Raw genomic sequence first — 8,780 nt, 5'->3', positions numbered from 1 at the left:
TGGCTTTTCAATAAATGAATATTCAGTTATGCTACTATGCTTCAGGTTTTCTGCATGAAATTTAAAGTAAATTGATGGCTCTTCGCCTCCTCTATGCATCTCGTCGGACCACTCTCCTCTGCTCTAACTCTTCCTGCACCTGCTCTACCCTGGTTCATTGCAGCGGATGTGCAACAGGGAAGCCTGGGAACCACCGTGGCAATCTAAACATTCAACTGGTTGCTCCTTCTCTGCCAAGAAGCGCATGAGAGCCTCCACAGTTGTTCCTGATGTTGGCTGCACCACTCCAACAAAAGGCCGCACCAGCCAGCTGCTCCAGGCACGTGGCTCTATGGCCACGATCCATGGGCTCCAAACGTGCATGACTACCTTGCTGCCGCCAAGCCTATCATCTGGCGCGACCACCATTTCTGTCTAGAATGTCTCATGATGTCGCTCGACTTTTCATAATTCTCGGGTGGACTTTGCTATGACAGAACAACCAGATTGTCTTTGATGCTCTAGATGAGAGGCATTGGTGTGACTTTTTTTTCCATTTAGATATTTGTGTTACGGAGTAAAGAGAACTACTTCAGTTTACAAATCGGGGCATTTTAGCAATATTTTTTCCTTACCGGCAACAAAGGTGGGGCATATGATCTATCTAGCGGCCCTTTAATCTTGGATCTTCGACCTCTGTTTTGAAGAAAAAAGAGAAAGGTGTGGACAATATTTATTTGCTCGGACCATGGACCAAACCTCGAGCTGAACGTGCGGGGAAGCGGGAGAGGTATTGTGTGTCGAAGCATGAACACTCAGGGGCACAAAGTGCTGAGTCGGATCGACCCGTTCGCCCCGTGGGCACACCGAGCTTTCATGTGTCCGAGCAAAGCTCGTGAGGCCTGCCCACCATGAGTTACAACCAATAGGTAATTATTTGTTAGCTTTATTGATCACATTTCATTCACCTAGCATAATGTGCATCAACTTTATGAGCAATCCAACGAATTTCAGTGAAAAAAATGAACTAGGGTATCTACCATTATTTTTGCTTCCATACCCTTCATCAGATTGGCTTCTCAGTCCATGGTGGCACTTTACCAACTGCTAAGAGCATGTCCAGCCGTTCGGCCACCCAGGAAGCTGAGAAAGCGCCGCCTGGGGCTTAAACGGCGTTTACTTTTGGCGTGGGGGCGATTGCTTTACCAGTCGCCACCCCCAGGTTGCCCCCAAAATCGGCGCAAACTTGGCGACCTAATACGAATTTGGCACAAACTCGGTGATTTCTCATTCAATTTTGTACAAAAACAGAAAAAACAAACAAACTACGCCTAGCCCTACTACGTCGGGGCCGCAGCCCGCCTTCTACATGCCGAGGAGCCTGTAGAACTGGGTGTAGTCGCCGCCGACGCCATCGTCGTGGTCGTCGTCGCCTAGCATTCCGCCAGAGCCGCCGTTGTCCCTACTGCACTCCTGACAAGGGTCGCCAACGCGCGGGGGGTTGGACGTCCCGGGCGCGTCCTCCTCGTTGTTGTCGAGGACGACGACGCCGCCCTCCTCGCGTCCGCGGCGCCGGGCCTTGATCCCCGCGTAGACCAGGCGCTGGCGCGCCACCTGCTCGCAGACGTAGTCCGCCTTCGCCCACCTGAGGGCAGTCTCGTCGGCGGCGGCCATCTCCGCGTGCCCCTTCCTAACGAGGAGCAACCCCGGCTCGGTCTTCGGCCGGACTACGCGGAGGAAATGCGGGGAGGGGCGGCCACCCTTGTTGATGACGAGGGTGCCCAAGCGGCGTCTCCTGCGGCTCCGACTTGACGGGGCGGAGCGTCGGCGACCCGGAGGAGAGTGAACCGGAGCCCGACGATGAAGAAGTCACTGCCTCCATTCTCCACGGCGTCCAGTAGCTGCCACGGCGGCGAGAGAAGGACGTGCGCGTCGGGTACTCGAGGCGCAGCGTGTTGCCGGTCTTGATGTGGTCGAGGAAGGCCTCGAGGGTGCGGCCGGGCATGCCGCACCATTCGCGCCGCCCGTCGGCGTTGAGTCGGCCGCGGGGGATGCTGCCATTGGCGGAGGCGATCTGGTCTTCGCGATGGTGGTCGAAGTACATCTTCCATAGCGTCTGGTTATCGGCGGCGTACCTCGGCTCGTTCCGCTGCTCCTCCTACAGCAATGAACGGATGCGGGCGATCACGGCCCGCCGTTCAGCCCCGGTGGGCACCGGGGGTACCGGGATGGCGCCGGCGCTCAACTTCCACGAGCCCGCCACCCGCATGTCTGGGGGCACTGAATAGTCGGCCTCATAGAGGAGGCGCGCCTCGTCCTCATGGAGACGGCGGGGGCCGAAGCCGTTCGCCGCCGCGGCGTCACCGGGGCACCGCTCAGCCATTGCTCATCGGCGGGGGAAGAGGGGGGCGAGTTGCTACTGTGGTGAGACTAGGCGAGAGAGAAGGCGAGTTGTGGCGAATATGGCGTTCACCAGCGGGGAGACGGTGAAAACCTGCGTTCCGGGTGACGGCTGGCGGGAACGGACGGAACGCGCGTCGTGCCGCCTTCACTGCGCCGCCCATGAGGCATCAATGGAGGCTGACCGGCGCTGCAGCGTGGCAGCCTTGGCATTCATTCCCGCAGGAGCCAAGGCGATGAGGACGACGAACCGGCGTGGTCGCTGACTCGGCGGGCCCATTCTAGTTCGCACCAAAATCGTATTCCACGGCGCCCCAGGCACACCCCAGCGCGCCGGGTTCGGCCTGGGTCTGCCGGCGCCAGTTTCGGCCCAAACCGGCGCAAAACGTTTTTTGCGTGCCGGCGCTAAAACTGTCCTGGGGGCCTGTTGGGGGCGTGGCTGGAGATGCTCTAACCCCAATATTTAAAACTAACTGCCAAGAATTGGCCATCACCGAGGAATTTGTCAGCTCGTCAAAATAATCAATGCTGATCTGCTCTCAGCTCAAGAACTGGAGCGATGTTCTCCATAATATGCATGCATGGATGCATGAAGATTTACGCATAAATCAGTAGGTCATATATCAATTATTAATTGTAGGCTGCACTGAAGTTAGGGAAACGCAATATAAACATGCTCTAGAGGAAAATTTACGTACAATGAATAGTGTTCTCAGAGGAGCAGGACAGGGGAGGCCAGTATATGGTCCTTGTTCTGATATACACATGCCACTATAATGAAATACAATGTTTCAAGACTTGCTGCTGGATGCCTCACGTTTTGTTCATGGTTCGTACAAACCATATTACTGCCTCATGGAGATGTGCACATGGCCAAGTAGGTAGCTATGTCACGTGGTCCAACATAGCAACAAGCCAACAACCATAACGTGATGACAGCCTTGGCCTAATTTTGGCCCACTGTCCTACTAACATGGCATCAAAGGGAGCTCTGGTGGTGACAGTGTGCTTGTGCGATCTACTGATCAGGTGAGTGTGGTGAGAATTTATGCTGAATGAATGGGTACCAATATCTAGCGAATACAGAGGGTCTGGGCATGGTATTCTGGTGGGGATCCTATAGGTGTGCTCAACACCATGTGGCTATCGGGATGATTCCCGAATTAATTTCTATGGTCATCAAAACGATGGTGTTCTGCACAATCCATTTCAATTTGGAATTGTAGGGCCGAATATTTAGATCTAAACTGGGGGAGGGGTGGGGGTATTGCTCATGTTCAGACAATACTTTTTATTCTTGAGGACATTGCACAATGAATCATGCATGTCGATGAATTTTAAATATGAGGTTGGATAGCATAAAATATCGAGAACCTATGAGTTGCATATATTTAAATATACCAGCGGAGACAATATCCAATTGTGCATATACCAGTACAAGATGGTTAGGGGGCTCTATGAATTCGCCAACACAACAAAATAGTTTTCCTTTAAAAAAATGGAGAGTCAACATGAGTAGAGTGCAGACGACACACATTAGTGAATTGATCTCCCTCGATAGAATAAAAAAAAAAGATCTAATCGATGTGTAAAGACAACAAAGAAGAATTAACATGACAATGATAGGTGCTATATTCGTGATTGTGCAGACGACACACATTAGTGAATTGATTTCCCTCGATAGAATAAGAAAAAAATATATAGCTAATCGATGTAAAAAGACAACAAAGAAGAATTAACATAACAATGTTATGTGCTATATTCGTGATTGTGCATTTCTTTATACTGAAGTAAAACAATTATGCCATAGCAATCGTAAAGGTTCAAACAAAACATCATGTCAATTACGAAATAAGAAGTATAGGTTTGTTCGATGAAATATAAGTTGACACAAACAACATGGGCATGATAAAGGAAGACAATCTATGAAGGGGAGAGGGATGAAGTACGAGTGTCTGTGGAAGGATCTAGATGCATCACATTGCATTAATTGAAAAATATAAATACGATACCACCAATGAAAATTCCCGTCGAGAATGAAAAGTTCAAGTACGAGCCATAGATATGTATATTTAATTACTGGATAAAATTTCTCCAAAATAAAAGATTGATCATGTTGAGGTGCTTTTTCTGTATCTTCTGTAATTTCCTGTCGACATGAACCATGCATCCCATATGAGGATGAAGGACAATGAGATATGTGAATAGAAGATAAAAGTCACAGGGTGTATTTGAGTATTATGTTTTTTAGTTTAACACAAGGCCCTAGTCTAAGTCAAGGCTCATGTGATTAAAAAAGTTGGAGTGTAATGAGGTGGCTGCGGAAGGGAAAATTAAAGTTTTATATTCCAGGTCATGTAAAGTGGAATCCATTCTTATTGACAAATTCCAACAAAAACTAGTTGGAAATGCAGTTCAATAAGATGAATGCGATGATGACAAAATTGTGCGGTTTTGCATGATAAGCTATTTAATAACAATAGCTTCGATTCTGTTTATCACATCACAAAATACTTACCTACAGAACACTACACCTGATCATAAAAATCTACTAACCGTCAATCATACATCCTCAAGGCATGATTATTTTTATAAAAACAACATTCTGTATATTTGAATGATATGTCAATGCAAATATATCAGATAAATGTTTGCTCCATTGTCAATAATCATCCCGTATATCTGAAGTCCCGACATTACATCATTCGGCAGAAGCTAATAGGTTTAGGTACAAACAAATTTAACAAATATGCGTAAGAGGACGGGACATAAGGAAAGGTGAGTACAAAATTAAGGATTTGTCGCGGAGCATGATGAGATGCAGCGTGACGGCTAGGCAGCGGGTCACTACAGCCGTTGCAATTGCGGATCAACACCGGCGGCCGCCATCTACGAGGAGGTGATGGGGCGGTGGGCGAGTGGGCGGCGTGGCTGAAGCCGGGGCGTAGACGAGGTGGATGGAGAGCCGAGAGGCACACCGGCCAAGGTGCGTCCAAGAGCAGAGGTCGATAGCCACTCATCCAAGGCGCACAACACAGGGGCACGCTGATGCGATGGAGATCGATGAAGGGGCGAGGAGAGTCATCGGCACAGGAGGATTAGGGTCGGCATGCACGGATATGGGAGGCCCGACTTGGCAGTGGAGAACATAGCCGAGGCCATGGAGGAGAGTGGTGCGGGTCTCCGTCATGTTACCAGACACATTACACTGCATTATAGCATATGTACAAGGACCTGAAGCCCGGCGCCGCAGCCCGCTTTCTACATGATGAGGAGCCTGCAGAACTGGCTGTAGTCACCGCCGCCACCGTCATCGTCGTCGCCCTGCGTCCCGCCGGAGCCGCCGTCATCCCTACTGCACCCCTGACCAGGGTCGCCAACGCGCGGGGGTCTGACGGCCCAGGCGCATCCTCCTCGTTGCTGTCGAGGACGACGACGCCGCCCTCCTTGCGTCCGCGGCGCCGGGCCTTGATCCCCGCGTAGGCCCGGCGCTGGCGCGCCACCTGCTCGTGGACGTAGTCCGCCTTCGCCCACCTGAGGGTGGTCTCGTCGTCGGCGGCCATCTCCGCGTGCTCCTTCCTGACGGGGAGCAACCCTGGCCCGGTCTTAGGCCGGACTAGGTGGAGGGAACACGGGGAGGGGCGGCCACCCTCATTGATGACGAGGGCGCCGCTGCGGGTGCGGCGCCCAAGCGGCGTCTCCTGTGGCTCCGACTTGACGGGGCGGAGCGTCGGCGACCCGGAGGAAAGCGAACCGGAGCCCGACGATGAGGAGGTCACCGCCTCCATTCGCCACGGCATCCAGGAAACTGCCACGACGGCGAGAGAAGGACGGGCGCGCCGGGTACTCGAGGCGCGGCGTGTTGCCGGTCTCGATGTGGTCGAGGACGGCCTCGAGGGTGCGGCCAGGCACGCCCCACCTTTCGCGTCGCCCGTCGGCGTTGAGTCGGCCGCCGGGGATGATGTCGTTGGTGGAGGCCATCCGGTCTTCGCGGTTGCGGCCGAAGTACATCGTCCACAGCGTGTGGCTGCGGCAACGTTCTTCGGCTCGTTCCGCTGCTCCTCCGATAGCGACAAACGGAGACGCCGCCGGCTCTCAACTTGCACGAGCCCGGCACCCGCATGTCTAGGGGCACCGGATAGTCGGCCTTGTAGAGGAGGCACGCCTCATCCTCATGGAGATGGCGGCGGCCGAAGCCGTTCCCCACCGCGCCGTCGCCGGGGTACCGCTCAGCCATAGCTCGTCGGCGAGGGAAGAGGGGGCGAGTTGCTTCTGTGGTGAGACGAGGTGAGAGAGAAGGGGAGTTGTGGCGATTGTAGCGTTCACCGGCAGGGAGGTCGGCTTTTATAGGCGAAGCGGGGCGGTGAGAACCTGCATGCCGGGTGACGCGTGGCGGGAGCGGGCGGGACGCGCGTCGCGGCGCCTTCACTGCGCCGCCGATGAGGCATCAATGGAGGCTGACCAGCGCGGCAGCGCGATAGCCTTGGCATTGATTCCCGCAGGAACCGAGGCGATTAGGATGACGAAGCGGCGTGTCGCTAACTTGGCTGGCCCATTCCCGTTCGGGCCAAAATCGGTTTCCCCGGCGCCCCCAGGCGCACCCCAGCGCGCCGGGTTCGTCCTGGGTCCGCCGGCGCCAGTTTCGGCCCAAACCGGCGAAAAACGGGCTCCTGTGGGTACGACTGGGCCATTTTTTGCGCGCCGGTGCTAAAAAATGGCCTGGAGGGCCTGTTGGTGTGCGGTTGGAGATGCTCTGGCCCCTAATACATAAAACTAACTGCCAAGAATTGGCCATCACTGAGGAGTTTGTCAGCTCGTCAGAATAATCAATGCTGATCTGCTCTCAGCTCAAAAATTGGAGCGATGTTCTCCATAATATGCATAATTGGCTGCACGAAGACTTACGCATAAATCAGTAGGTCATATATCAATTATTAACTGTAGGCTGCACTAGAGTTATGGAAACGCAATATAAACATGCTTCGGAGGAAAATGTATGTACAACGAATAGTGTTCTCAGAGGAGCAGGACAGGGGAGGCCAGTATATGGTCCTTGTTCCGATATAAACTTGCCACTATAATGAAATACAATGTTTCAAGACTTGTTGCTGGATGCCTCACGTTTTGTTCATGGGTCGTAGAAAACATATTATTGCCTCATGGAGATGTGCACATGGCCAAGTGTTGGGTGTCTAGCCCTAGCCCTCCCTCTCACCGGAACTCTCTCTCTCTCTATAATCTCTCTAGAATGATCAGAGGAAGAAGAAAGGAGGGAGACACAAGACACGGTGGTTCCGGCGCACGAACGCCTGCCGCACGAACGGCGTCTTCCTCGAGCACGAACTCGAGCCCCACTAAAACAACAGTACGCGGGGTGGAGCTTTATACACGGGCGCGCCCACACGACACCGTGCTCCCCATTCCTCCACGCCCGCACGCCCTGGCTCACGCACCCGTCGCGCACCAACGCGATCAACGCGGCTGGGCTCCAACAGAACGCCGCGGTCACCCCCGCCACTATCGCCAACTACCAACGCAACAGGTGCGCACACAGACGCGCAGCCCGCGCCACACACACACACGCACGCACACAAGCCATACACTAGTCGGACCATGGCAAGACCAAGGTCAGACTATGCCTAAACATGGGCTCGACGCGGCCACCGACCGGACTGGCACGCCCGACACCGGTCACCTCGGCAGGGACATGGCTTATGCGCCAACAATCATCCCCTAAGCCATGACATCGCCTGACTCGTCGTCGTCGTCGTTGTAGCCGCCACCACCCTGACGTCGCTGTCACGCTTGCCACCGTGCCACCGTGCCCTTCGAGTGCATCCCCACGTCCCCGCGCTCCCGCCGCGCACGTACGCGATCTGCGCAACCAAGTCCAGCGCCTCGACACGGTCCACTCCCGCGGTCCCGACGTGCCCGACGCGTCCGGTGCGCACCCATAACACGCACCGGTCGCGCCCGGCTCGCCGCCGTGCTTATTGCCCTTGCACCGCTGCGCCGTCAACCGCAGCGCGCACCGCCTCCACGGTCGTCGCGCCGAGCCGCCGCGGCCTCTGCGCCACCACGCAGGTCCTCCGCGACCTCCTCGTCTCCGCGATCGCCGCTCCTCGTTGCGCGCACGGCATCAACGTGCATGGCCGCGCATCGCAGCCGACGCGTCCATGTCCGCCGCGCTCGCCGCGGCCGCCGCCGCAGCCTCCGCCTCCGCCGCGCTCGCCGTGCGCGCCGCGGACGCGGCCGCACGCCACGGCCGCCCCCCGAACCCGTGGCTCTGATACCAAATGTTGGGTGTCTAGCCCTAGCCCTCCCTCTCACCGGAACTCTCTCTCTCTATATAATCTCTCTAGAATGATCAGAGGAAGAAGAAAGGAGGGAGACACAAGACA

This window comes from Triticum aestivum, chromosome 4A (genome assembly GCF_018294505.1).
Source record: "Triticum aestivum cultivar Chinese Spring chromosome 4A, IWGSC CS RefSeq v2.1, whole genome shotgun sequence".
Taxonomy (NCBI): domain Eukaryota; kingdom Viridiplantae; phylum Streptophyta; class Magnoliopsida; order Poales; family Poaceae; genus Triticum; species Triticum aestivum.
Note: the sequence above shows the minus strand (reverse complement) of the source record.